The following is a 16890-nucleotide window of genomic DNA, read 5'->3' on the forward strand; positions in this document are numbered from 1 at the left end:
TCATTAATGCAAACTAGATTCAACATAGGCTTCTCAAGCCTGCACACATTCTAAATATCCCCCAAAATATTTTACTGAGCAAATGGACTGTTGCCACCTTCAATAATAATGATAATAATAGTCTTTATTGTCTCCACATCATATATTTTTGTTGTCATGGACACTTGTACAAAACATTAATAATTCTACTCGAGTTGGAAGCATTAAGACCCATTTTAACCCTCTATGGCTTCCTTTCTGAAAAATAACGTCAATTCAAAAAGATTCACGCGTTTAGATATTCTATTTACAATGGGATGCGGACGGGAGCTGGTGCCACTTGGACCCGGACGTAACGTAGCACTACAAAATGACGTCGGACTTAAATACTGAATAGAGGGTATGCGTGTGACATCATCATCAAACCAGGAAGTTATGCAGGAAGGCCAAAAAAGGAGTGGCAAAAAACTACTTTCTGGCCTTGACAACCCATACGTCCACACAGAATAGTCCTATCTCATTGCATTAAACAATGTTAAACTCACTTTGCATGTTGCTTTGCCACTCAATGTGCCATTCACTTTAAGCATGCGCATACCCTCTATAGCAGAAGATTACTTGAGTCAAGCCTCAAAACAACGACATGCCCTTTCTGAAATTTCTGAATAACCTCACGATTCACATTGATAGACGTCGCTCATTTTCAACTCCAGACATCAATCACTGCAAATCGCCATCTTCCACCCCAATGCTTAGACTGAAATAAGGGCATTTTTGGCCTGAGAAACCCCACAGAAGTGCACCTGGGGAAACAACCACCAAGTTATCTGTGAGGTGGAGAAATGCAAGCAAAGCTTCAGAATTTTCCAGAAGAAGGGTTTCAGAATGGGGTTTCATCTAAGGTCGTTATTATACAGTCCTATTTCATCCAAACCAAAACAAGACTGTCGTATATTGGCGCCCAGACATAGGCATTGTACAGTGGGCATATATATATAGATGAATAGATTTGGGGACACAATCGTAGAGATGTGGAGAGACCCAGTAATCTGACTGCCTCCAACTGAACCATCTGGGAAGACTCAAATTGGGTAGACAGGATGCAGAACGATCACTTCACAAACCACCCTTCCCCCTTCATGGAGAGTACAATTACAAGAGTGCAGTACTTTCATCCGACGGAGCATTGGTCCGAACGACAACCTACCCCCTCCCTCACCCTAACCCTAACCTCCCCCGGGGCAGACACCTAAACCTAACCGCAACCCTCTCCCGACCCGCAGCGCACCATAGTATGCCTCCCCAATTACAAAGCCTTGACTATGTCTTAAGATGTTTCTGTTCTCATCAAGTCATAAATACATAGAGAAACACCTGTATTTACATCAACAAAACAATGTTATATGCTATGTCATGTATTTCACATTGAGAGATGAGGAGTTGTTTAGATGCAGATTCACATACATAGCCCATGTTTAAAGTGAGCCTTGATGGGTATTTATTTATCTACCATATGACTAGAATGCAAGGACTGTATAGGACTGTATTAATAATATTAAACAATAGCTTAGGATCGATAGCTTGAGAGCTAGAGAGAGCTCCGGAGCACCGGAACGGAATAAATACTTATACTTTAGAAAGTAATCTAAGTACCATAAATACTCTTTACCAGAATAGAAGCAGAGGGCTTGTAACTTTACAGAAATGGATATAAAAACCATTTAGGCTATGATGAGTAAAAGTCAGAGTATAACAGAGTTAACCAATATACCTTAGAATGAATTGGACAGACACAAGAAAGAGAACTCAGACAAGCAGAACTTAGAGGGAGGTTCAATCAAATATATTCACCATTGTCTCGGGAGAGAAGAAGACATGCCATCCGGACAGCGTTTCACAACGATCTCTGACCATGTTCAATTAAACATGGTTGATATAGCATACCGTAATCAATACACCGGACAATGTGTTGAACAACAAGGTTAAAAAACATATTTGTTAACAAATGGACAGATAATGCAAGACGTCACTGAATATTGCATACAGAAAATATCTCACGGGGCAGAGATAGTCCTGATATGAATATCAGTTAGTGGAATCAGGTGACAAGGCAGAACGTCATTGAGTGCAGTTTACCAGTCTGTTAGAGCGAATACTAACTTTCAAGGGCAAAAACACAGAGGCTGGGTGTTTTGGCCAACGAAAACAAAACAATTCTTATCTACCAACGCTGGCTAGGGAAAAGTATTACTATCGAGACTCAGAACCATACTATTTTAAAGTCAGTGGGACAGCTGGACATCAAATGTCAGTCACAGGGCAATTAGATTAAAAGGTCAAAAGGTCAAAAGAGCATTCACCCACAAACTAGACCAAATATATCTATCAACTCCATCCGATTTTGTGGGCGAATGGTCATGTGACCTTTGACAATATCAAATCCTCAGGGGAAACTTTACTTTAACCATGAATCAAACAGGAACAGAATGGCAACAGGAACAATGAATAATAAAAAACACAATGATTTCAACTTTACTAGGCATAAAATCCTTATTTAGATGGTACTGTGGGAAAGAGAAAGAATGGCTTTTCTCTCTTGATGATGATGAAGATGAAGATATCTTCGGGGTCGGCAACCAACCCAGCAAACCGTTGCAGCCGTTGCGGCCGGCGAGATGTGTCATTTTGACCACATGAGTGTTCATTTTTAGAGCAGTTCTTCTGGCTCGCCATCAGCTCTTTGTCGGAACTGAATTTGCGAGAGTTCTTTTGGACAGTCAACCAGCTCTTAGTCGGAGCGGACTGCATGCCCTAGTTCTTCTGATTCTTCGCCCCTCCCCCCCCCCTAACGACAGGTTCACAGATACATTCTCTGCAAACAGACATGTGGGCGATACTGATATGGCGTCACATGGTTCAAGAGCTTGGAGAGGGGAAACGGGGTATTCCGTGATATTATTCATGCGCTCCAGCGCGAGGTCGCAACAATGTCTTTGGGAGTCCCTTAGTACCATATAAAGGTCAAAATATAGAATCAAGTGATTCTGGGGAGATTAATGCCTAGTCCAATCAAACTCATGATGATAAAAACCAAAAAATAAAATGGAGAGGTAGGTGTTCCTATATTAAACTTCATTTAAGGTGAAAGGGGTGGTTCTGGGATAATAGGTTATGTTATGGGGAAAATAAAGTTAACTGTTTACAGGGAGGGATATTCCAATTTAGGGGAAATATGAATCCAATATGAAATTTAAAATAATCAAAATATGGTGAGGTGGGATAATGAATCATAATGGAATGAAATTTAAGATTGTCCAAAGATGGGATAAATCAGTTCAAATAATCTATGTAATGGGTTCTCAGATCTTATGATGAAATGGAATGGTTATAACAGTAAATATTAAATCAAATCAAATCAAAATTACCTAATATTTAGTTAATTGTGGGGAGAAGGGAATATTAGGGGAACATGTCTTGGGAAGCAGATATTAGCAAACAGAAAAGAAAAACATTCAATAAACCACATACAACATGAAAACAAAAAAAATGTCTGGTGAAACGAAAACAAAAAGGTCTGGTGAAACGTGAGTGGAATAAATTTGTTCCATATGGGAAATCTATGGGCAACTGATTAGGGCAGACTGTTCTGGGAGTTGGGCCTAACCATAGTGAATTCAGACGGTTCTGAGTTGGGTCGGGATCAAGTGTCAAACCTTGTACAAGGATGGAATGTCGACGTCCACAATCAACAGAGCAATCAGACAAATGAAGAGAAGTCAGACCAGCCGAACAATCTCCCTCGTATTTTGTGGAAGTCGAAATTCCGTCGGTTTGTCCCTCGAACACGACCCGCACAGAAGTCCGTATCTGGAGATAAAACAGATAAAACAAAGAACAAACTGGTGAATGAAATGAAAAAAAATAAAAATAAAACATAAAATAATACAATAAAATAATAATTCTGACAAACACTTCAAACTGGTTCTAACACCTGCGCATGTGCACTGGGCAGATGAAAGGCAGAAAGAGAAAGGTATCTTAAAAAAAATATATATATATATACATATTCATATTTCTCCTGAGGGCCTGGTCTTTATCAAAATAACCAATATTTATATAGATATTTATATTTCTCCTGAGCGTTCCGTAAAAATGCACTTTTTATGGTCTGACGACCGTTGAATCCGAACGACACATGTTAAAGTATGTAAACGACTGATCGTTCACATGTTATGCACAAAATGATGTCTTAGCTGGTAGAGAGCTGTATGCCTCCCAGAAATAGCTGATTATTCTGGGGTAGTTAAAAGTATGTGGTTGACTGATCAATACACATGTTTTGTAAAGTATGTAAACGACTGATCGTTCACATGTTATGATTGCTTTCAGGAATAACTGATCATTCTGAAGGCCTGGATGAACAAACTGATCTATTCACCCCAAAATTGGCACACCAATTTACTGATAAACTGTATGCCTCCCAGAACAAACTGATCTATTCTGGGGGATTAAAAGTATGTGGTTGACTGATCAATACACATGTTTTGTAAAGTATGTAAACGACTGATCGTTCACATGTTATGATTGCTTTCAGGAATAACTGATCATTCTGAAGGCCTGGATGAACAAACTGATCTATTCACCCCAAAATTGGCACACCAATTTACTGATAAACTGTATGCCTCCCAGAACAAACTGATCTATTCTGGGGGATTAAAAGTATGTGGTTGACTGATCAATACACATGTTTTGTAAAGTATGTAAACGACTGATCGTTCACATGTTATGATTGCTTTCAGGAATAACTGATTATTCTGAAGGCCTGGATGAACAGACTGATCTATTCACCCCTAAATTGGCACACTAATTTACTGATAAACTAGTTGTGCTACTATTCTAAGTAAACAATAAATGTGAGAATCACAGAGAAAATGAAAACAGGTTGTACTGTGAAATCTAGTAGCGCTCCAGGAATTCAACAGTATAGGGAGGGAGAGCACGTCTCTGAATGACCAAGGATAGAGGGCAAAGAGAAAGAGAAAGTATTCTGTTACCACAGTGAACAGTTTGACACATGAAGTCTGTACACTGGACTTTAAGAAAGTACAAATAAAAATAGAATAATAATCACTTGTTTTAACTAATTGAGTGAGATATCAAGACTAACTGTGACATCTGTTTTTTTTTTTTTTTGTTTGTTGTTAGTACTATAGACTATAGCACCTGAATTGTCAACATAAAGAATTCAAATTAAAAAAATAAAATAAAATTAATTCAATTTAAAATCAAAAGCGAAAATCTAAAATTAAAATTAAAATTAAAATTAAAATTGAAACTGAAACTGAAACTGAAACTGAAATTGAAATTAAAATTAAAATATTTCAAAATTAAAATCAAAATTAAAATATTTCAAAAGATTTTTTTTCCTTTTTTTAATGAAAAATAAAATAAAAATAAAAATAAATAAAAAATAAAAATGTAAAAATAAATGTCAATAAAATAAATACATTTAAATAAATAAATTAATAATACTGGGAAGTTTACCTAACGTAAAAATGAAATATTAAATGTTATTTAGTTGGGTTTTGGTAGAATGGAGGCTATACTTGAGAAATGGTGGAATCGGAGTCTGACAGTAATTGTCGTCTTGATCCTATATTTCTTAATAATGTAATATTAAATGTAGAACTCACGCACACATGCAAACACAGAGAGAGAGAGAGAGATATCAAAGAACAGTGTGATCTGTTCGCTTTGGAAAATGGTGAAATGATCCTTTAAGGGGAAAACATTCTAAAGGGAGAATAACTAAGAGTTTACACTGTTGAATGGTCATGGTCAAGATAGGATGTTGTGACCATTCATAAATTGAACAAAACAAACTTGGGACCCTTCCTAGCACCTAATAATTTAGTTAAAGTGTTCAGGGCAATCTGCGATATCTCCTATTAACCCACCCTGACACACACGGATAAGCACACACACACGTGCACTAAGACTGGGAGGGAGAAACATGCACGCACACACACACGCATTACATGACATACAGCAGGGGTGGATTCACACACACACACACCCACGTGCACACACTGGGAGGGAGAAACATGCATTCACGCACGCATATGCACACACACACACCTGGCACGCGCACACGCACACCGACAGACAGGGAGAGAGTTGACATTCCGCTCTCCCCTGACAGAGATAAGAAAATAGTAAAACAAGAGCACACTCTAAAATAGAGAGTGCCTTCACAGACACTATTGGATGATTAAAAGAATATTAATTTAAAAACAATGGGAATTAAATAGGCAAAATTTAATTATGGTATCAATAATCTCATATTGTTTTGGGATGTTAAAAAAATTGAATGAATTAATTGGTGTAAAACACTGGGAAAAGCGTGTGACTGAACACCAGTCTGTTTGTGGACCGTTATAAGGTAGAAAATTTACCCTTGCATTGATCGCTCCGTGTCGACTCGGAGGAGAAAGCAAGAATAAATATTATATATACATTTCCCGCACACAATGAAGCGATCGTTCTACACCGAGTGCTGGAAAGTCCATATATCTAGTTATGATCCACAAACATGACATGAGAAAAGGTTCCGCTACTTTGTCTTAAGTTGATAAGCTAAAATGAATGCCTCGCTGCTCGAGGTGATATCAGGGGAAGAATTATAATGACAGTATAATCTATTTAAGCTAAAGAAAGACAGAGAAAGACATCAAGCCTTGATTTACTTAACTTGTATCGTAACAGAAGCAGACAATCACTGTCCGGAGCCAGCGGTAGAGAGACAGCCGGGAGGAGGGTTGGTTCTGTGGAGAAGCGTCCGACCCTGGACAAGGCAGGCTTGTGGAACCCCATGCGTCGATCGCTTGTCCACAGATCCGTGAGAGGTCCATGAAGTGCTCACTACTGTTGAGCCGTGAGTCGTTCACGGACCCCAAAATAAAAAAGTCGCTTGTCCGTCGAAATCTGATGACATGCATTCCGACACAATGGTAAACACTGATCAAAGGAAAACTCCATGCTCAAAAAAATTGCCCGTCTGATCCCTTCCTTGTGTGTGTCAAGTGAATTTGAGGAAGTGAATTTATAGGACTGGTTGTTTTCTTTTCGGAGTAGCTAATACATAAATTAGGCTTAAACTCGTTAAAGGAGGCAAGATTGGACCAAATGATGGGTATTTATTTATCTACCATATGACTAGAATGCAAGGACTGTATAGGACTGTATTAATAATATTAAACAATAGCTTAGGATCGATAGCTTGAGAGCTAGAGAGAGCTCCGGAGCACCGGAACGGAATAAATACTTATACTTTAGAAAGTAATCTAAGTACCATAAATACTCTTTACCAGAATAGAAGCAGAGGGCTTGTAACTTTACAGAAATGGATATAAAAACCATTTAGGCTATGATGAGTAAAAGTCAGAGTATAACAGAGTTAACCAATATACCTTAGAATGAATTGGACAGACACAAGAAAGAGAACTCAGACAAGCAGAACTTAGAGGGAGGTTCAATCAAATATATTCACCATTGTCTCGGGAGAGAAGAAGACATGCCATCCGGACAGCGTTTCACAACGATCTCTGACCATGTTCAATTAAACATGGTTGATATAGCATACCGTAATCAATACACCGGACAATGTGTTGAACAACAAGGTTAAAAAACATATTTGTTAACAAATGGACAGATAATGCAAGACGTCACTGAATATTGCATACAGAAAATATCTCACGGGGCAGAGATAGTCCTGATATGAATATCAGTTAGTGGAATCAGGTGACAAGGCAGAACGTCATTGAGTGCAGTTTACCAGTCTGTTAGAGCGAATACTAACTTTCAAGGGCAAAAACACAGAGGCTGGGTGTTTTGGCCAACGAAAACAAAACAATTCTTATCTACCAACGCTGGCTAGGGAAAAGTATTACTATCGAGACTCAGAACCATACTATTTTAAAGTCAGTGGGACAGCTGGACATCAAATGTCAGTCACAGGGCAATTAGATTAAAAGGTCAAAAGGTCAAAAGAGCATTCACCCACAAACTAGACCAAATATATCTATCAAGCCTATTCTTAAGATATGGTATGAGCATTGAGTGATACTAAGGGGAGACATTTCGCATCCTCGCCAGACATGGGTCATACAGGTCAGGCGGCCATCAGGAGAAGCCCAGAACAAAGGCCTGGTTGATCAGTAACATCTGGTTATGTTTAGGGTTTGAGATACACACACACACATTTCTAAGCACACACACACACACACACACACACACACACACACACACACACATACATACATACACACACACACACACACACACTGACAACCATACAAACCTATACACATGCACGCACATGCACGGGATTTAGTACATGTATGTAGACACTATCAGTATATAGGAGCCTCGTGGTAGGAGGAACGGGGCTTCTCAGAGAATATTGGGTCCTGTTTGGTCATGATTGTAGCAAGATCATTGGTGTTCTTCAAATAAACCCAAAATGGGAAAGAAAAGGACACTGCCTGGACCCTCTCTTTTTTATACAACCTGCCTGGTATATTCTCCACCATTATGAACATTAATATACTACAAGACAAAAAAAGAAATGCTTGGCAGTGCCCATGCTCAAAGCCAAATAATTCCTGTCCTCATAAATCAATAGCAAAGTGACACTTGAACCACACCCAACCTGAATTGTTCCTAAATGTCAGAAGTACTAAGTACTAAGTAATCTGTTTGAGACATTTCCAGAATCGGATCGTGAAGGTCACAGTACAGTACCGAGGACAGTGAATGATATCCACCCGATGGAAGCGATTTGACCTTAAAGTTCCACTCATTTTCAACATTTCACTATGTCATTAATATACCTTAGAGCGGTTGTGTGGAAATAATAAAAAAGTCCCCCCATTCTGTGTTTCCTAGAACTGGAGGTCTGAAAAAAATCACACCTGTGTGAACCGAGTGGTGCAACTCCCCTCCCCCTCCTCCTCTCTCTCTCTCTTTCTCTCTCTCTCTCTCTCTATCAACAGTGCAGCACTGTCTCTCTCTCTCCGTTTCTGGCACCCCTACTGGTACATACTCGTGCTCATTAACGTCACATAGGCGGACAGAGTCACAGACATTGCTGTTCCTTAGAGTGGTTGCACCACTCAAAAATCATTAACATGGTGAAACACATCTTGATGATGTCATCAAGATGTGATTCACGGGGCACGGTGGCACAGTTGGTAGTGCTGTCGCCTCACAGCTAGAAGGTCCTGGGTTCGATTCCCGCTCGGGGCGCTGTGGGTGCTGGCGGCGTGTTTCCTCCTCCGCGTCATCAGTGCCCATACCTCCATATGTTCTCCCCGTGTCCCCTAGGGTAGATACCCTCACAAAAACATGCAGTAATCCTGGTCTCTAAACTGCCTCCCCCTGGCCAGCCGGGACGCCTGATGGAGGGGAAAGGAACTGGTTGGAATAACGTGCTCCTTCCACGCGCTACGTCCAACCAGGGAAACTCCCCCCTGTCAGGTATAAAGGAGCTGCTTGGACACTCAAGCATGAAGGAAGCATGAGTTAAGTCCGTTGCTCTCCCTAGGTTGGCGGAGGGTGTGTAGAGATACATCACAGGATGATTGACACAGGGGTGAAAAATGGGTTACAAAATTGTGGGACAAAAAATATATATAAAAGAAAAAGATGTGATTCACCATGTTAATGATTTTTTTCATACTTACAAGTACCAGCTAGTAGTCCCTAATTTCAATGAAGAAAATGTGGCTCAATTTGGTACCTCACACCAGAATAATGCCAATTGCAGCTCGGACACCCTCAGTTATGGACTCTAACAACCAAAGAATTGGCTTGGATAGAGTGTGCAAGGTGCTAGGCAGAATGGTGCTTCTTTAGGGTGGAAAGCCCGATTTGACTTGCTGTGCAGACCTTTTCAAGGCTCACTTTTAGAGCCGTCCATTATACATCGTACCTCCCTCTTATCTTCTCAACCTATCATCGTTGTACACATCGTTTGTTTTGATATTCTCACTTCCCCTTTCTGTGGAACTTCTCAGGCTTGTGGTTTTAAGTAAACGTCTTCCACTTATTTGGGGTTTTTGATTGATTGATTGATTGAAATATTTATTAACAGTTTGTAGAATTTACAGTACATTTTAAGCACAAACTCAATACAAAGACTGTCAACTGTGAGTGGACGACCCAATTAAGCATTACACTTGTTTACAACAGGGTCCACATTGTTCAATTCATCAAAACATTTAAAGACATACAGACATTTAGAGACATACAAATAGACATTTCTATGTAGCTAAAGTACAGAACAGGAATTCATCATATGGGAAGCAAAAAAGGGAAAAGATACAATATACAGTGAGGGAAAATGGGGGGGGGGGCGGGGGTGGGGGGGATTCAGATTTTACAGAGGCCAGTTTCGAATTGCAGCCATCCGTAGGTGCCCTTTGAGAGCGGTTTTGAAGGAGTCAAGGGATTCACATGTCTTAATGACTGTTGGTAGGGCGTTCCACATTTTGGTGGCATAGGAGCGAAAATAATTTAGTCCCTTGTTTGTGCCGAATCTGGGTTGTACATGGTTTGTTGCACTCCCTCTGGTGTTGTGGGTGTGGACTTCGTTTACATTAAGGAAGTATTTAGACAGGTACATGGGTATCTTGGTGGTGTATCGAATCTTGTGGACCAGACCCATTGCAAGATGCTGTACTCTGTCGTCAACCCTAAGCCATCCCAGCCTGTCAAAGTGGGCAGGGGTGAGGTGGGTTCGGGGGGTGAGGCCAAGTAGGAGCCTGACCAGTTTGTTTTGTTTTGGTTTGGGTCACACAAGGTAATTTAGTGCAGTGGTTCCCAAACTGTTTCATGTCAAGGACCCCCATTTGAAAATATATGCCAAGGAGGACCCCCATAAGCGAAGATTTTTTACGGCTCTAGCAGTGATTTTCAACCGTTTTCATTTCAAGGCCCCCCCGGTTTGACCTGAATTAGGCTACGGTCCCCTATAGTTAATGGCATTTCTAACTCTGGGACTATCTCATTCTCCATCTCATTTATATTGTAAAATCAAAGAGTATATATATTGTAAACTCAGAGTGTTAGGGTCCATTTGGTTTCATTTGTACACTCTAGTTACAGACCCATAAGGGTCCATTTGGTTCCTATCATTTAGCTGGGAACCCCCTGGAACTCCCCCAATAACCCCTAGGGGTCCCCAGACCCCACTTTGGGAACCCATGATTTAGTGCATACATAATATAATGATCAATCCAAATAAATTGATAAAACCAAATAATTTCTGAAATGATTCCTTTTTTTCTTTTCTTTTTTTCCTCTTTTAATCTGTGATTGCAATTTGAAATGAATACAGATTAAATTTAATCCATGTTTAAAGTTACAGCAAATATACTGTAAATAGATGGGTGGTCTAAATTCGACACACTCGTTCCACCCCACGACAGGGGGTGCAGTGCCTGGTGTCGAGTCGGTCAGACAGAACCGCCCCAAGAAGGCCTCTGCCCACGGGCTCTGGACCTGGCCCCTGCCCATTGTCCATATATGGAGCTGGCCTGTTCTGACATCACACCACTCCATATTTGGGCATGCCTGACACAGAACTCCATATGCTGGCCTGTTCTGACATCCCAACACTCCATATTTGTCGGACCCACAGTTGTCCAGAACCCCAAGAAGGCCTCTGCCCGGGCTCTGGACGGGGCCCCTGCCCAGTGTCGATTTATGGAGCTGGCCTGTACTGACATCATTCTGACGTCTGATAGACTCCATGCCTGACAAAGAACTCCATATATGGGCATAAAAGGGACACATAATACAGTATCTGGGTGCATGGGCCATGCATTTCCAACTTGCATCGTTCCAAGTAGGCCAGCGCCCAACGGGCACCACTGTAGAGGCTCCAACGGGCACCGCTCTAGTAATATAAAAAAATAATATATTGAAACTGTACAAACTTACCAGGTCAACAACTGAACCTAGCATCTGTCAACATTTAAATTACATTTTACCTTTGCATAAGACTTTGCATATAAGACTGCATGAGCAAGTTATGTGTTGAGGTAGGCTATACAGAGTTGGTAAGACAAGTTTGTTATATTATATTATATTATGGTAGAGTCATACTGTAGCGTGTAGCCTATGAAGGGGACTGTAATCATCTGTATTTTGCCAGTTGTTGAGAAGCCGGCGAGAGCGGTAGAACGACATGCCATAGAGATGGACAGGAAGAATCAGACGTACACCTTACTGGAGGACAGCGAAAGGGATGGAGAGGCAGTGAAAGAGAAGGAGAAAGGGAAAAAGAAAAGCAAGGACAAAGGAAACAAGTGGAAGCACATCAGGCAGAAAAAGAAGAGCGAGTCATCAAGTGAAGATGAACCCACAAAAAGATGAGCAGGAGCCCAACAAGAAAGAAGAAGAAGAGGAGGAGTGGGAGAAGGAGGACAGAGAGCGAATACAAGACCTAGAGGAGAGGGATGCTTTTGCTGAGCGAGTGAAACTGAAGGACAAAGACAAGACACGGAACATAGCGGAAAGGACAGACAAGAAGGCTTATGAAGAGGCTCAGAAGAGACTGCAGTTGGCTGAAGATAACCAAAGGAAAATGTTGCCAGAGCTGAGGAAGCGATCCCGCTGGGAGTACCTGCAGAAGAGAGAGGCAGAGAAGCTGGAGGACCTTGAGGCCGAGATCAAATACGACGAGTACCTGTTTTCTACTGGAGCTGACAGAAATGGAAAAGAAAGAACTGGAATACAAGCGCAACCTCCGCGACCTGGCCAAAGACTACAAGAAGGCCGGAGCCCACGAGAAAGATGAGAGAAAGAACCGATACTACATGTCAGAAGAGAAGAGAAGCAAGGAGGTGCCACAGAGGGACCTGGAGTTCGATGACATGCCCATGGAGCTGGGAGGAGAGCAAGGTCGCTGGGAGGAGGAGAGGCTGAAGACGGCCTCCTTGAGCTTCGGGGCCAAGAAGGAGCGGGAGCAAGGCATGCAGGAGGAGCGAGAGAAGTACCAGTTGATCCTTGAGGAGGATGAGATGATCAACTTTGTCAGCAGTGCCATCACCATGAAGGGTACCCTGTCAGAGAAGGAGCAGGAGGAACCGTCCGTGTCTGAGGCACAGCGAAAGAAGCAGTCCCTTCAGGAGGTATACGACGCAGCCTACCCGTTTTCCCCTACAGACAGGACTTGCACCAGATGTCTATTTCTGTCTATTTCTCTCTGTCTATCTCTCTCTCTCTCCCTCTGGAGAGTCACTAATTGTCACGCCGTGCTCACAGGCGTCGGCCAACCAGAGAGCAGGCCGTGCTGGCAGAGTGGCTGCTGGGAAATGTTTCAGGCTGTACATGGCCTGGGCCTTCAAGCACGAGATGGAGGAGACCACAGTGCCTGAGATCCAGAGGACCAACCTGGGAAATGTAGTCCTTCTGCTCAAAAGTCTGGGTATCAATGACCTGAGTTATTTTGACTTTATTGACCCGCCCCCTCACGAGACCCTGGTATTGGCTCTGGAACAGCTGTATGCTCTGGGAGCTCTAAACCACATGGGAGAACTTACTAAGATGGGTCGCAGGATGGCTGAGCTGCCAGTGGATCCAATGCTGAGCAAAATGATCCTAGCCTCTGAACAGTATAAGTGTTCAGAGGAGGTGTTGACCATAGCAGCAATGTTGTCAGTGAACAACTCCATCTTCTACCGACCTAAAGACAAGGTGGTACATGCCGATAATGCCAGGATGAACTTTGTGGTGCCAGGAGGGGACCATATGGTGCTGCTTAACGTCTACACTCAGTGGATGGAGAGCGGCTACTCCACCCAGTGGTGTTACGAGAACTTCATCCAGTTCCGCTCCATGAAGAGGGCGCGGAATGTAAGGGAGCAGCTGGAGGGTTTGATGGACCGTATAGAAGTGGAGGTCATCAGCTCCCAGAGCGACATCACTCCCATCCGCAAGGCAGTAACAGCGGGGTATTTCTACCACACTGCACGGTTGAGTAAGGGCGGCTATAAGACGGTGAAGCATCAACAGACGGTCTATGTCCACCCCAACAGCTCCCTGTTTGAGGAGCAGCCACGCTGGCTCATCTACCATGAGCTGGTCTTCACCACTAAAGAGTTCATGAGACAGGTGATTGAGATAGAGAGTGGCTGGCTTCTTGAAGTGGCTCCTCACTACTACAAGAACAAAGAGATGGAGGACAGCAGCAGCAAGAAGATGCCACGCAAACAAGGCAAGACAAAAGAGGAACTGGCTGAGCATGGCAACAAGTGACACAATCCCACCCGCACTGGTGACGGCTCTGTTTGCCAACACAGAACTGAGTGATCGGTCCAGAAAAATTACAGTTGATCAAAACCTCACGTGGAATTGTGCATACGCTATTATCGTTGTGTGAGTTCAGCTGCAAAAAGGGAATGCTTATGTCCTTACATTTGAACTCCCTGCATCAACACAGCCATGCCTTGCAGCCGCAGAAACAGGACTTGCTGGGTTGGTTTTTACGCCTCAGTAGAAAACATGAGACTACTACTGCTTTGTTTTTCGAAGTGAACACCCACCAGAGGGGCTTGTTAAAGCCCATTGTTTAAGCTTATGGATGTGAAAGCAAGGCATTGTAAGAATGGTAAATGGACTAACTCACAAGCAAATGTCAAAAATGTGTTTTTCTATGACAATAAACATTTCCAGCTACTTAAAAAAAAGAAAAAACAGCTGTCGTGAGGAGGCTGAGAACCGACGACCCCTCAGGCTCTGGAGAACCTGTCCTATTGGATTTAGATGTTGTACATTCTGGGACAACAAGGAAAAGGTATTGGAACACAAGTGGACGCAACAGCAACAAAGACTCATCAATTTTTGTAGCCTGGTATGTAGTGGACACAGAAGCTGTATAGGAAAACGGCAATAACTATTGGAGTTATTTTATTTTTGTGTTTTTCCATTGCTTCACTTTTATTGGTGATTTGTTTGCTGGCCATTTGCTGCACTGCCGTCCGTTATTCTTGTTTTTGTCACTGCCGGACTTTTACTAGTGACACACCTGTTTTGGACTGCTTTTATTTATTTGGGCATTTGCATTTGCGCTGCTGCACTTTCTTGGAAGTTCACACTGCACTGCACTTTACGTGTGGTAAAAAGGGAATTGCAATGTCAGACTCGGATGTCACAAGAGCAGGAAGCGATGGTGCGCTACAACCTCTATGGCTACAACCTGTAGAAGACTGGTGGGAAGATCCTCCAGAGCTCAGTCGAAAGGAAATTGAACATATCGTGCAAAAGTGGGTGGCACGAGAGATGGAGAAGGTGCACAGAGACATCAGTTTGGCCACATATGTTGTGGTGGAAGAAGAGACACCCCCAGGAGAGGATGGCAGAGGGACATGGCAGGGAGGAGAGGAGGCGAGTGTCTCCGAGCCGACGACCCCTCAGGCTCTGGAGAATATTCTGCAGCTGAAAGAGATCCGACAGAAACAGCTGACGGACCCTGCAGAAGAGGACAGGGAGGATGGTGAGAATGAGATGGCTGTGGAGACGGGCGGCTCCTCATCTTTCAGCGTCATATCTGAAGCGGAAGAGGTCTATGGACAGATGTCTGACGGAGAAGAAAACTGCAAGCAGGGTGCCATGATCAGCAGTTTGGCTGAATCAGCTGTCGTGAGGAGGCTGAGAAGAGAGGTGAGAAAGCCACTCTGTGGAGAAAGGCGTCCTTCCCCATTACAGAAAGCCAGTGGTGGAAAGACAAATGGCACCATAAAGGAAACTACAAATACATCTGACCATGACCAACAAGGTGGCAAGAAAGAGCCGCCTCTGAAGAAGAAAAGAAGATGGCATAGGAACCGAAAGAAAAGGAACAAAATGCCTTCCCAGGAGAAGCGAGAGCAGAAGGAGAAAGAGGATGATGATGTGACAAAGGAAATGGACTACGACCTGCTTTGCTTCCTGTGGTGGCTTGAGGGCTACATCAAGACTTCTCCAGACCACTGAGAGCTTTGACCTTTCTTTTCTCCATCTTTCCCTTTCTTTTTTTTGCAGTTTCAACAAAAAGGAAGATTCAGTCAAGCTTAAATACACACATATACCACATACCTTGAATAATGTTTTTTGTGTTTGGCTTCTTTGAAATGTTTTTTTTGTAATTGTGTCCATACTGTACACAATTAGGGGGAGTGTAGAAGCCATCCTCACTGTTTATGTATATCTACTTATTATTGTTATTATCACAATTGTTGTAGCTATTTGGCATTATTGGGCTTTAGTTTGATGGGTTATACAGGGGAACGCCTTCCCAGGCCTAATTGCTTGCCAGAGGGTATAAGTAGGCCTGGGTGATTGGGGAGCGGCATGCACCTGGTGGACAAACTGTTTTCAACAGATAGACAGAGTGAAAGACAGCACAATACAGAGATCATGCCTGTTTGTATTGTAATGTATCACTGCACTTCGAAAGGAAAGTAAATGCAACCAAAAATAACATTGAACCTGTGGACAATCTGTTTCTTATATCTGCGTACATCCAAAGTCTCTGGGTGCACCAGTGGGCTTGTTGGCAATGTGGAAATGTTTGGAACCAACAATAGAGCCACAACAATATTATTTGGTGATACAGGAGTATTGTTTGGACAGTTCTGTTTTTCACCAACAAGTGGCGCTTTTGCTTCACTTTTACAGAATGACACAAAACCACAACATTGCAAGCTTGATCAATTTCAGTGGTTACTTGTTTTTATGGAAACTGGCATGCATGTGTTCACTAAAAGTGCATACAAAGTGCGTTAATTTTGCTTCTTTGATTGATTGATTGAAACCTTTATTCTCGAAAAGAGCATTGAGGATCACATATATAAAACAATTTAAGAC

At 42.3% G+C, this 16890-nt stretch overlaps 1 pseudogene across 1 annotated transcript; it reads left to right on the forward strand.

Moving 5' to 3' along the window:
* The first annotated feature begins 12162 nt into the window (after positions 1-12162).
* LOC310857132 (pre-mRNA-splicing factor ATP-dependent RNA helicase DHX16-like) lies at positions 12163-14713 on the forward strand (annotated as a pseudogene). Its single transcript has 2 exons — positions 12163-13237; positions 13282-14713. The product of its transcript is annotated as a pre-mRNA-splicing factor ATP-dependent RNA helicase DHX16-like (transcript).
* The last annotated feature ends 2177 nt before the right edge of the window (positions 14714-16890 follow it).

Source organism: Protomyctophum parallelum (assembly GCF_964188405.1).
Source record: "Protomyctophum parallelum genome assembly, chromosome: 4".
Classification (NCBI taxonomy): domain Eukaryota; kingdom Metazoa; phylum Chordata; class Actinopteri; order Myctophiformes; family Myctophidae; genus Protomyctophum; species Protomyctophum parallelum.